At 32.9% G+C, this 14,498-nt stretch overlaps 1 protein-coding gene across 1 annotated transcript in view; it reads right to left on the bottom strand.

Moving 5' to 3' along the window:
• LOC129809416 (uncharacterized) overlaps window positions 1-12,796 on the bottom strand; it is a 58,290-nt gene extending 45,494 nt beyond the window's left edge. The window contains exons 1-2 of the mRNA XM_055859227.1: window positions 12,722-12,796; window positions 11,942-12,273 (exon numbers count right to left, since the gene is read on the bottom strand). The gene's annotated coding sequence lies outside the window, so the exon portion shown is untranslated. The remainder of the gene's footprint in view (window positions 1-11,941; window positions 12,274-12,721) is intronic.
• Window positions 12,797-14,498: the final 1,702 nt, after the last annotated feature.

The raw sequence follows: 14,498 nt of genomic DNA on the forward strand, positions 1-14,498 counted from the left end.
ATTGATTCATCACCTGTCGCCATTGCTTTTCAATAGACAACGCTAACTTCACTTCATAGATTCTCAGTTGTCAAATCTGCTTTGTTTACTTTCTGCAATAGTCTAATAATTTGATTTTTTCATATAAAAGTGAATAAAAATCATTCAAAGTGAGTAATAATAAGGTGATCATAAGAAAAAAGAAATGCTGAATGTATTTTTTGCATAATATTACCCAAAATAATCGAGTTTAGACCTTTTCAAGTGGGTGGCGAGAAGTGGTTACAGAACTGGCGAAAAGTGGTAAAAAGTGGCGAGGAAGTGGTTATTTTTGCATTGTTAATAAAAATCAGTTTTTTATATACTCCCGCGTAAAATTGAAGGACTTTTGTTTTGACGAATCTAAGTAACTTTGTGTCAAATTTGAGTTATCTGATAATAAGCAAAATCGTTGCTGCAAAATTATTGCGGAATATGATATGTGACCAACTTCACTCTAGTAGACTGGCGGCCAATTTTCGAACAATATTCCGGAGTGTGTGAACATAACCTCAAAATGTTGTTTGTCCCTGAAAATTTTGTGTAACTATCGCAGTTATTTATGTACAGAAATTGTTTTTCTTTGCGATAATCTGGAAACCAAAACATGCTCATCAGAAGAACCGCAGAAATTACTCGGAAGGACAAATTTGTTACCAGGAACAATGGGTAGAGTGGAGAAGAAGGTGTGCAGCTCAAAAGATCCTAGATTCCATTGATCAGCAGCTCTTTCTGGAAAAGCTTCAGGACTTCAGGAAAACTTGTGGATACGTTTGGATGAACAGGAGTATTTGTAACCAAGAACATTGACGTAAGTACTATGAATATGCTAAAAAAAAAACTCGCTGATTTTATTGCAAAGCTATTTCTGTAAAAAATTCAGGACTACAATTGGAAGAGCATGATAGTGGATGAGGGGAAGGACTTTGAGGAATAATTAGAAAGTGCTTCACCAAAATTCCTGCAAAAATTGATCCAGTCCAACTTTACAAATTTGATTCCGGATACTGAATGACACTGATTTGATTCCGGACACTGGTGAGAATTATGATAAATTTTATGAAAAATAAATTCTCATATCTTGGTTTCCAATCCGAAATCTTTTATTGGTTATCCGGTGTACATTAAAGCCTTCTCCCTCTATCCACTACTGTCCAAGCAGGAGTCCCATGAGGAAGCAAAAGTTTGTAGCCATCTCATCCTTGTGCTTCCGGATGGGAACATTTCCATCGTGGTTGAAAAGGAGGAATGATGGGAGGTGGTTCTGGGGCTTCAAGTGATGGGCTGTGGTAACTACCGATGACTCTTGTATGTACTAGGATCTCCTCAGTGGCTCTAAATAGGTCTATTGTCTTGTTTGATTTACCAGGTTCATGTTCCAAAATTCTTCAATTTCCTTCTTTCCATTCATGTTTTAATTTGGTGCACGAGGTCACTGTACCATAAAAATCTTCAAGAATACACAGACATCACAACTTTTGAAAACTTCAAAAGAAAAATCAGCGAAAATGTTCCTCCAAAACTGGCTTTGATTCCACTGGGAACAACTTCTGTAGAAAAACACTGCACTTTCGCAATTTTGGAAAATTTTCCATGAACATCCACTAACAACTATCCCAGGGAATTCTAACAAACACTATTCACACTTTTTCCACCACTCAAATGACAAATTTTCATGAAAAATGTCTCGAGTTGCTGTGATTTTTTTAAAAAATTCTTTAAAAAACTGTTTTGTAAAAAATTGTCCCAGTGTGTAGAGGCATTTTTTTAAAAGAATTTTTTTAAAGAAAAAACCTTGATTTTTTAAAAAAAATGGGTCGTTTTTTTACAAAATTGCCTACACACTAGACAAATTTCTGTAAAAAATCCAGTTTTTTTAAAAAAAATTTCACTAGTCTGGAGGCGATTTTTTTAAAAAACTTTTTTTAATGTCATTTTTTACAGAATTTTTTGATAATGTGTAGACAGCTTTAAACTAGACTAAAAGTATGTTTTTTTTCAAGGTCAAAGATTAAAGAGGCTTTAAAGAGCGCATTTTTGAACCGAATGCAGTCATGTTTGGTATTGTTAGAAAGGTCTTGGAATTTCTGACATATCTCAACTAGATTGAAACGGTCTGGAATCGGCAATGAACCTGTTGTGAACCGATAACTAACTTTTATCTGAAAATAAATTTTATTATTCATAAGCTGTATTTAGGCGATCTTTTGAGAGATTAAATCGGTCTAATGTGAACTAATAAACGGTAAATTATGTGAAAGTAATTTTAGGGTGTGTAGAATCTAGATTACGAGTTCGTACATTTCGCTGAGTATGGAGAGCTTTAGCTACCAAAACCTAGATTATCTTTAAGGTTTTGTATTTTGAAAGTTAAGATTATTCTTAAAGTGTCTATATGCTTCTTATATAATATTTAAAATTTATTTTAACTATTTTATTTTTTATTTGGTATATCAGAAGAAAAAATAAATTTCGTCTCGTATTACAAAACGAGCAATTGAAAAAATTGTGTATTGATGTCTATACCAATTATGTTGGCACATTTAATGTATTCTACCAAAAGGAGCAGTTTTATTTATTTATTTCAAAATACATAGCATAGTCTATAAAACATCCACACCTATGATCACGGCAAATAGCTCAACAGAAAGTATGAGGGAATGCATAGAATTGAGAGTGAATCAAATGGCTGTAACAACCTTTCTTTTATGTGGCGCGTTATAACCTGATTAGGATGGCGCGTCTCTTCACACACTTTGATGTCGAATGTCGAGTTAATGCATCATTCTCTGGATTGTTGACGCGAAAATAATCGTTTTAAATTGTCGTCACTGGCTATTAACATTCCAAAGGACTTCTCTTGCATACAGAAAACCCGCAAGAGAATTACATTGAAAAGTCTCTATCAATTCCATTGGGGCAAATGATGAGAGTGAAAGAGGTGAAGAAAAAGACGATCAATGTGCAGGAGGAAGCTACAATGGCTTTTCCATCATCATCAACAACTCAAGAATTGAATACAATACCCAATATAATTGTATGGAAATTCTTGAGAGATTACACCTCATATAAAACCAGAACTATTCGTTAGTTCCTAAGAGGATTTACCACTGAGAGCATAATTCTTTATGTTACTTCTCCTGCAAAGTCACATAGAAACTATCATAAATATCTCAGTGTGAGATATTTTTTTACTTCTTAGAGGGAATTTCTTCATGCTCGCAAGCGACATCAAAAATATGATCAAAGATAGGCTTTTCAATAAATTAATTTTTTTAGGTGCCCTACCCTTTTCTTTTATGGGTACAAATGTGTATTCAGTAAAAATTCACTATCACCACGCATTTCTGCACACTTTTACTCTCTATCCAGTGACATAAAAGGTTATCGTTCCACTATTTGCAGGTGTAATAAGTAATCTCGTGATGATAACTTGCTCAACAAGTAGCGAGTGAATGCTGATTTGGTGGTGGAACTTAGAGAAGTAAAAAACAAGAAGTTTTAAGTTGCGCATTCAATTGAGAATTCACTTAGCGTCTCGAAATTGAGCTTCAGTGATTTTTTTGTAGTATAACTTTATTGCAGAAATAGAAAAGAAGTGAATGGTATCTCTTCCCGTCGAGGAGATCTTTCACGAAGCTTTGTCTGAATGATTGAATGTCGAAGAAACCCAAGAGATTGTGTCTGAACGAAGACACAGATTTGCCAGACGACTAAAATGCTCCACTCCCAAGTATTTATTTAAACATATACTGTGAGTAAGCTTATAAATAACAAACTAACATACCATTTTCAAAAACTAATTTTCAGACTTTGAAATGCAAAAACAAAAAAAATATTTAAAAGGTGATAACAGAAGCATAATATTCAAACAGACTAATTTAACTAATTAAGTAATAAAAGACTAAATAGAAAAAAAATGTCAATGAAAAACAAGAAGCTGAAATTTTCCTTCTGGCCATGACTCATTCATCATCTTCATGGTGATTATGCAAACAAATAGATTTAAATAGAAACAGATTTTTGCATTATATGTATTTGAAGCAATAAATTCCATTAGATTGCAAAAATCTTTACTTTTTTTTCTTTGTATTAATAAAAAAAAGATCTCTGAATATGTGAATAGTGTCTAAAATTATCCTTGAACTGGTGCAACACTGGTTTCAAGATTATATTATTCATTAGTTAAAAAAATTGTTATTGCTAATATCATGGTTTTTTACAAATTGAGTTTGGAAAATAAAAAGCTATCAATTTGTTTTTTCATCCTCACCACTAACATCCAGAATATGTTTGACTGAGTTACAAAAAATTATTTTTAAAGAGAATTATTACAGGTCTGTTATTACTAAACAAGTAATGACTTACAAAGAAAACGACCTTTGAATGTAAGACGGTGATTATGTTTGTGATCATACATAGTACTTGGTCTGTTGGACCAGAAACATATCTAATTTGTACTATAACTTATCAGATTTCAATTAGATTTACGCGTTACACTTATTACTTTGACCGAGAGACGGTTTAACGTAATTAGAGCCGAAGGAACACCTCTTCGACAGGGAACTCCTATTGACACTTTTGTCAAAATTTTGAAATTTATTTAAAGTATCTAATAAAATGTAAATAATATATCGTTTTTTACCTTAGTCTACGTTTTATGATAAGGATAGGTGTTCAAATTTCATCTTCCAAATGGTACTTCTTAATGGACTTCTTAAAGTGTCAATAGGTGTTCCTTTCACCCTATAACCAAAATAATTATTTGAATACATTTCCATCAGTTTCTTACTAAAGCCGTTTTTCGGCTTAAATCGATGAAAATGTAATCTGATCATCATTTTAATTATAATAACGTTAAGCCGTCAATCGGCTTAAGTCGTAAGTGTGTCTAGGGCATAACAGATATTGATTAATTGTTTTCTATTTTCTTTGTCCCTTCTGGACACAGATCGGAAAAAAATGCAAATAACTTTGAGATATATTGACCAAATCTAATTTTCCAAATAAGTATTACATGTTGCTGACCGAAAAGAACAATCTTATTCATACAATCTAACAGAGCATAATCTTTTACTGACTAGTTTCACTAGGTTTACTGACATCTTTTTTATAAATGAATTTCGTCACCAAATGATCATTGGCACACTGTGTATACTGAGCGAAACTGGTATTCTTATACTCACAAAAATTTTCCCATTTCCAATTTTACTTTTTTACTGGATAATTTACTAGTTTACTAATTAAATATGGCTTTCTTAACACATATTTTTTTTAGAAATTTGTGAAATATTAACTCCAGGTATTTATATGGTTTATTTTAGATATATATATTCTTTTAGGATGCAAACATATTTTATTGTGTAAAATGTTAAAATTCAAAATTCCTTTTTGAGAAATTTTGTCGTGTAGATAAAGGTGTAGCAGTATATTATGAACGCCAGGTGTAATTTAGTGTCTCTCGAGTGTGACTTTCAGTTGCACGGTGCTCCTTCTTTTGGTGCGTTTGCAATATGCGCGGTATGCAGTTGAACGATTTCATTAAACACTGTCACTCACCTGGACCAGTTTTGAGGTGTTGCTTCTCGTAAATCTTCTCATGGTGCACAATTGTGCAAATTCGAAAGTGGCAACATACCACGCACAAGAGTTTTTTTTTCTGGTACGAGAACCAATAGGAGAAATTGATCTGTTCATGACCCCCACATAGGCGATCAATGAGTGATCGAGGGTATATGACGTGATAAATTTGGTCGGTAGAAAGGCGGAAAAGATGTTTTTAACCATACTACAACCTTGTCCAACATGCTACGATCATGATGTTCGCGATTAATTATCCATTCGCAAGACGATCGCTGTCTATCATCAAAGTTGTTTCTAGAATTTTGAGTATGATAGCGAATAATTGCTGCTAATAGTTCTCTTATTTGATTTTTTTTTTTATCTTCATCCCAAATTTTAGTCACAATTGTGCGCAAATTTGTATGGAGCCATGGATTTTTTCTCTCGTCACATTCGACAAAGTATTCCGTGTCGATGAGGATGATCTTTGTAATTTGGCACGGATGATCTGAGGGGAATTTGAAACGAAGAGTCTATTTTTTTATGAGAGGTTTCACTAACGGCCACAGCTGACCTTGGCAATTTTTATATCTTACATACACAAAAATAGAATGAGGGGTTTTAATATGTGGATGATCCGCCAAAACGAGTTGAGATTCATCAAAAAGCATCTTTGGAGATGTTCGGATTTTAATGTGTTGGCATATTCTACCATTTTATCGCATTTCGTTGAGGGAATCTCGCAGAATTCTAATTAATTCCCCTTAATGAGTATAGAAATTATACATTTATCTGATATTTCCTTCTTCGAAGAATTAATTCGTCATAAATGACTTAAGATCCTTAGACTTAACGTGTCTCTCATCCCCGTCAATTAAATTTATATATTCCCTACTCATTGTTTTCCAGAAAATTTATTTGCAATTTCAATTCATGACTTCTTGACGGAAATGTTCAAAAATCTGTATGGTCTGTATGATTTTTTACAATATTTGAATTTTCGATTTAGGGGAGAGCGAGGGTGTTTAGTTCATTATGATTGCTTTTATAAATTGTAATGAAATATTTGATACTGTATTCTAAAACCGAAATGAATATCAATTTTTTTTAGATATTTGTATCAGTACATCAGTGAGATTAAGATTTTTTTTTCTAAATCTAAATTTTCCATAAAATATATTTTAGATCAGAAAAATTTAATGAAATCAAATATTCCATTTCTTTTCTTTCAGAGACATTTTTCAAATGTCAATTTCAGTGTTTTGCATTCAAATCGAAATTGAATTCGGTGTGATGTTATCAAGAAGATGAAGAGTGCAATAGAGAGGGACAGACACACGTAGGGCGAAGTGGAGTACCTTTGAAATTGGGATTTTCCACCTATTTAAAAAAAATTAGCCTTAACGTGACATAATTTAGGTGCACAAACAGACTGAGAAGCTAAATTACATTATGAAATGGCTCAGTTCCACTTAAACATGGGTGAAAAATCCCAATTTCAAAGGTGCCCCACTTCCCCCTAATACGTTTAAAGGCTTTTCGAAAAAAAAGCTTTTTGAAAGAAATCGTCTGCACTTCTCTAGATGAAAACGTTAAAATTCGTCAAAAAAGAATTTTTTGACAAAAAATGCTCCCAATGTGTAGAGGCCTTAAGAAGGAAAAGATTGAAAATGATTTGATTAAGCCTTAAATTCAAATGTCCAGAAGTTTTAGATTATCCCGGCTTTACCCTACAAAAAATTATACAGAGGCTTAGTTTTTGGGCAAAATACTCATGTTGATGAAAAGATAATTTGGTGGGAATTAGTGATTCATTCATGCAAAATGTGTCAGTTTTAGTAGTCAAATGCCCACTCTATAAGACAGATTTCCATTTTCTGTCTCACTATTTTTATAACCGAAAGTTTTGTTTTCTACATTTTGAATCATTACAAAGAAAAAGCATACAACAAAAAAAGGAGATCATTGTGGTGCATAATATAGAGGTTTACCAAATGTGATAGTTACTTTTCTTCTTTCGCACATCTCAGCACGATAAATGCGCTGAAAAAGTTTGTCTTAATGGAGCGAGAAAGCTCTATAGTATATTAAATTTTTTATTATTGCCATTACAATGTGAAACACTCATAGCATGATATCAATTTGGTATAACCTGCTAAAGTGAGTGAATTACCGCAGTATAGTCTATTAGGTGCACCTATAATGAATATTTGAGGAAGATTCAATTGGAAGGAATTAGCTATGCTCTCTGTGTAATGTTTCCTCATCAATCATGTTCGAATAAATGAAGGAAATTTTGGGTGAAAATGAATATGATCACCTCTGACTTGACTTGTTGTGTGATCAAGGTCAATTTCCGATCTCCAATGTTTATCAACCTTGATGTTGCTGAGGAAAAAAAAACCACTCTGGAAAATTATTTATACCATCAAAGAGATGGAGAGAATATCAAAAAATTTCCAAAAGTACAATATAATTGAAAATTTCCTGCATGAAGCTCTTTTCGTGTGGTTCGTGAGGCTTTTTACACAGATGATTGCAGCATTTCTTGCATCATTCTCTTATAGACATTATGGAACTATTCCAAGGTGCAATAAATTACCATTAAATCCATTGATGAAAAATTGTTTGATGATTTTATGAGCATTTTGTGCAGAAGCATCGAAAAAAACAAACAGTGTCTTAGAAAGTAGTAATACCATACTCATAAATAGTCTTTCTCAGGCTAATAAAAATATTATTACTAATTTGGGATAATTTGACAAAGATTGATATTTTAAAAATAAATCTATACAAAAGAGTTGTTTCTTACCAAAGCAAATAGCCTTGGGTTTTCAAATTAAATTAAATTTACATGCAATTCAATATTTAAAACAAGTATTTCTTGAAGCAATCAAATTTAATAAACCAAACTCGATGGAGATGAAATCTCTCAGTAAAATTCCGCAACAAATTGTTCCACTTCACAGTTTAAATCTGTATAATGAGTGATAAGGTTGTTTTAACTCATATAAGCTCTGATTTTTACATTGAAAATGGGATTTGTAAGCCAAGTCCTTTAGACTTTAATTTTTAAAAAAGATGGTCTATCTTTTTATTTTTAACAGACAGAGATTTTCTGAAAATTTTGAATTGTAGTTGTTAAATTAGAGCAGAGAATCTCTTAGAATCTAGTGATTCTCTACATCATTTTTTATTTGAGAATTAAACACTATTGCTTACGCGGCTATTCCTTGTGTCCAAAGATATTTACTTACATAGATTAATATTGAAAAAGACTGATGTTTTTGCAATCTACTAAATCAATGCAATATATTTAATTCTCGGTTCACCTTTAAGTTTATGTTGTTCTAGAATATTTTCAAGTGGGATTACAATGCTTATGGAGCTGACACACCTTTTCAATTTAGTGAAGTTCGATCAATTAAAATTTTACCTCTTACTCTATCATACTGATATGAGATATTTGACTCTTTCTATCAAATGGGAATTTAAGTTTCAATTTCAATAGATTGAATTACACTAAAGCATTTACTTTCCAGCGCCATTATGCCTTATTTAAAAAAAAACTGAGAAAAAATAAAATATTTCTAGAAATAACATAGTGCAAAATGATAATAGACGGATTTAAAACCGTTTTTTAAAGGATTGTGTTTCGTTAAAACAAACTAAACATTTAAAAAATGTATCGTGATGTCTCAAAGTAGAGCATATTACTTCCGGGTGGTAAATGACATTCTAGTTCACATGGGAAAAAATTATTGTTTTTCAAACTTTGTTTTGAAAATATCTTATATAGGTCTAGAAAACTTCAATTTGAATACGAAATTTTATACAGAAATTGAAAAAAATGTCAAGATATATTTTTATACAAAAAAGTAGATTATTAAAAAGTTTTAATGACTTGTGGATTCTGGAATGAGTGATGTTATAAACATCTACTCTGTGAATCTTAGTTTAATTGAATAGAGTTCAGTTAACTACAATAGCTGTCATTATGAAAAGATCAGAGCTAGTTCATTAGCCATGATTTTCTGTGGAAACTTACTAAAACCAAACTACACGTTGATGACGGGGATCAACATTGATAGACAACACATTCACTTTTAATTTCGCGGTCAACTGATAAAAGATAAAAGTAAAAAAGTGTATTAAATTATTTATTAGGAGACAGTCTTATGACTATTCAATGGAATGTTTTGAAAACAAATACACCAATCGATCTTTTCTTCTAATTTCTCATGAAAATGTGACAAATCCGCGTGTTTGATATTTTCCAAAGATTAGGAGAGAAAGAGGAAAAATTGCAGAATTGGAAAATATTTGCATCTAAATTCAAACTGTAGGTGATAATTAATTCTATGGGGTTTTTGCGCAATAGATTTATAATTAAAAATTCGTATATTGTTAGTATAAAATTTTTGGAATATTTGTGACTTAACTTGCATTCACTTTAGCTCTATTCATCGGTGGGTTTTCTTCGCGCCCACGAATCAAAAAGTATAGAATATGTATGTGCCTTTTTTGCTATATGGTCTGGAATGTGGTGTTGCACATTTTCCAAAGAGACGGTTTTGTCAGAGGGAGTTGTGGAGCTATCATAAATATTTATCTCAATTGCAAAGTTATGCAATTTCACTGTCGAGAATTTATATTGGTGACGGATTCAGACCCCATTCAGCGTTTTACTCTGCAAGTTCTCTCCCGGTTTATCGCATTTTATTTACTCTCCTTTTGCGGCACTTGCATAAGATGGCAAATGGATGTGATTCACACAACGTACAGCATCTCATATCAGATTATCACCCATGTATTTGCTGGAGTGTGTTTCCGATTGATGTGTCGAGATATTTAAAAATGGCACATTCTTCCCTAGCTTAAGGTGCTAATAGAGCAATTGCTGGACAATTATTGCTAATTGATGGCAAATATCGCAAATAATTTCACGTGCCACTTCTATTGAAAGGTCATTGGTACCTTTATTGTAAAGATTCACCCATTCTCTCTGTGTCACAAACGAAAGATTTTGATGGAAGCGACGAACCTCTTTTGGGTGTGGTTCCTAATACGGCATCCAAGTTATTGCAATTGACTTGGTTGTCGAACTTCTCCAATTTGATTGAAACTTTGGGTATGTACGAGAGTTGTAATTATAAGGCAGGTCGCTTGTTTTTTTTTATTATTGAGAATAATGATTGAATAAAGGTCTGATAAAAATCGGTAACACATTATTTAACGGCACTTCTGTTGAATAGTACAACCTTATAGCAAAACTTTGAACAGTGATGTAGCCTAATACAGTAGAATCAATGCTACTGGGAGTCTGCAATGCTTCTCTATATGTCCATTCAGTCAACATTTCTTTCATAATACAAAATTCAATTATATGGTCTTTTTGTTATTTTTCCGGTATATATTCAATAATAATTTGCCTTGCCATTTTCGGTGAAGTTTCTTTTTTGCTGGCGATACACTTATGATTGGATCGAGGAAGAGATGTTGAACAGTGGGAAAAGACGCCGATGAAGAATTCCTCCGATGGTGAATTTAACACGATAATGAGTGGAATGGAAGGCCACATCTTCAAGTCCGTTCGATGGACTACTTTATCGGTTTTTATTTCTTTTGGCATTTCTTTCTGAACCAGAGAGACACTGAGATGAATGACTTTTTTTCGGAGAATGCTGACAGTAGGAATTGATGGGGAAAAAGGCATTCTTTGAGTAAAAGTTTTGTATTTTAGTTTATAAGCAATTTTTTGGGATGGAAAATTTATGAATGCGTTGGATATGTGGAAGGAGTTTAAGTTCGTGCAGCGAATGGACATTGCCTTCAATAGAAGGCATTCTTGCACCATACAATATGGCGATCGATGGTGATTATTGTACATTTCTATTCATAATGCTAATTCAAATCCATGGGTTTTTGCCACGGCAACGCATATGGTTTATTACTCATCAACATTACCCTATCGACAAGTTTGTTGTGAACTATTGGGAATTTGGCTGTTTGTTGTTTGCCTTCAGGCACAAGAAAGCTATAGGGTGAGGGGTCACTTTCCAAAGAAGAAAAAACAGCAATAATCACGATTTTGGGGTCACTTTTAACAATTTCCACGACAGCCCACCTAATTGTAAATTTGGTGAATGCTTCAAATGGTGCGAGATTGAGTGATCTGGGTGAATGTTGAAATACCCTGATTGGCGTTTAATATTATTAAAAGGAATGTGCAATAAAAGCCGCTATATATGATAGCATGTGTCGCGACTTGCTCACTTGTATCACTCTTAGCTAAGTAATTAAAATACGAGTAATTTCGCGATCATATAAATAATGTTCACAAATATAATTTTCATTTTACCTTGAAGAAAAAAGGTGCTCTTACAGGCCTTTCAAATCCATTTATATATTAGATCACTATGCAACTTGTAAATGTCACTTTTCTGGGATTGGTGCTCGTGATTATTTGATCAACTACGCGAAAATTGCAAATAAAATATTTACACTTAAAAAACCTGTTCCTTTTTTTATTATTGCTTCTCCTCAACTCTCAAACTTAGTCTTAGGCTGGGTGGAAATTAACTCCAGCTTTTATGATTAATGATCAACAGCACAATTTCTTTCAGAGAATTTTCTTTTTAAACGCGCGGCGATTTTTTCTCAACGGTCTCTCGAACCCAAGTCCTTTCGCAACTGTAAGAATACCAACTTCTTTTAGCAAAACTTCGCGATCACTTTGGAATTTTTGTGTGGTTTAGTTGTGGATTTCAGCACATTTTTTATTGCTTTTCTATTCTCACAATGGCCACTTGGCAATGTTGTGGCAAAAAATGAGTGTTTCAGCTTGAAATTTGCACGTTAAAAATTACTTGAGCCAACACAAGAGATTATGGAAAGGTGCGCGATCAATATTTAAAGATCGTGAGTCAAAATTCACGAAAAACTAATTAATATCATTTGAAGCAAGTGGAAAGTGCATTAGCTAGAAATTCACACTAAACCGCACAAGAATTAGCACAGGTTGTTGATGAGAGGATCAATATTTCGCGATATTTTTTCCCGGAAGAAAGCGATAAGTGTCAATTAAAGGAAATTGGCATTAAGGGTTTGTAGACACAAATTAGAAATTGAGGGGTTGCACCTGTTGTATTTGAAAGTAGTCCGGTGCCAGAATCGAGACACACGTTGTAACTCGGTGAAGTCTTTCACTCGACTAAATTGGCTTAGCACCTTGGTCCGTTTTGGGGTCCGCGAATTGTGTGCTTGTCGCCGTACATGTTTAGCACTCTCGGTGTTCCAACACCGGTATGAAAGGTGTGTTGGTGTGGGAAAGTGGCTTCGCGGCTGACGGGGACAATGGCAGAGCCAACGATGAGGTATATTCGCGGGAAGTGGCGGTTTGTGCTTCAAGCACTCTCCCTCAACGTCTCTGGAACCACTCTTTGGATTTCTGTCCTTGGGAGCAAAAAACGTTTGGGATGGTGTCAGACCCGGTGGATGACGCATATGTCAATTCCCTGTGAATTAGTTAGGAATTTTCGCAAAGGTAGATCTTTTTAACGTGTTTTTTTTCTTTCTTAAGTTGCCATATACCATCATTATTCAAAATGCTTCAGACGCTGAACAAACAACTGAGAAGGAGAGAAGAATGGCTGGTGCCAGCAAATAACAATTTACTGATAAGAAATGATCACTTCATGGTAATTAAGATTCTTATTCTGAACCAACTAAAAATTACTGAACGTTAAATTAATTAGGAGTTATTTCTTGGGGCCTAAATCAGACTTAAAGTATTGTATATGTTATTGCAATATATTCAGTAAATTGTAAAAATTGTGTAAACTTGTAAACACTAAAAAATTACAAATAGATAAAATATGCGTAAAAAATTTACAAAATGAATTTTAAAAGAATTATTAATTTTTTTTTAAATAAAAAAGTAGTAAACTAAAGTAAATAAACTACTTAAGTGCTATAGGAAGGTTGAACTTTGACCTTGAAAAATTCAAAAGAAAATTCATTCATTTTCTGGTTACGTGTTTACGCGTGTACATGACCGTCTAAACCATTCTTCTTTTTCGAAATAAACCAAAAAACATTGTTTAAGAGGAAAGAGTAGATAATGTTTTTTTTTTATAGAGGGGTCGCTAAATATCATATGATTATACCTCATATCGTTTAACCTCTTGGCCTCTAACAAGTTGATTTTTTTTTTAAAATTTCATATGTTGTTCTCTTTTTCAGCTCCAGCAATAAAATATCTTGTGCTTAGCCAACTTATACACAAATTTATCTCATTTTTCTTAGGATAAGTGTTTTGAATTGTTGCTTTTTTTGCTACTTCTTTTTAAGGAGTGTTGGAAACCTTAGATAGTTTATCGCTTTATTTTCTCTTAAATAAATATAAATAATTTTAAAATGAATTAAAATATAGACATAGCTTTGGGTACTATTTCGGCCGACTTCATTCTCATAGTTCCATGCCCTTACGGAATCCTTCCACAGTTTTTTCACAAGTCGAAGCAAGAATTTTTGTTTTTTTTTGCATTGTATAACCTCTAAAATATGCAAGAAACTAACAATTAATGGAAATTTGAGGAACAAAGAAGTGGCCGAAATTACAAGTTGGCCGAAATTTGGTACACTTACCCTACGATATTTCTGAACTTGCAAAAGAGAATTTCCACCATTTGGCTCTGGATATTGGTCACCAACGCTAAGACTGTGGTGGACGCTGTTTGTTCAATTGCTTAAACCCTTTCTGTACTTTCAATGGATTTAATCTCAATAGCACGCATTGTCATTGTAAATAAATAAATAAATTAATTAATTAATAAAACAATAAATAAATATTCTAATGTAAAATTTTGAAAAAATATATATTTTTGTATATATCAGTGTGACAACATATTTCATTT

The sequence above is a fragment of the Phlebotomus papatasi genome, chromosome 1 (genome assembly GCF_024763615.1).
Source record: "Phlebotomus papatasi isolate M1 chromosome 1, Ppap_2.1, whole genome shotgun sequence".
Lineage (NCBI taxonomy): Eukaryota > Metazoa > Arthropoda > Insecta > Diptera > Psychodidae > Phlebotomus > Phlebotomus papatasi.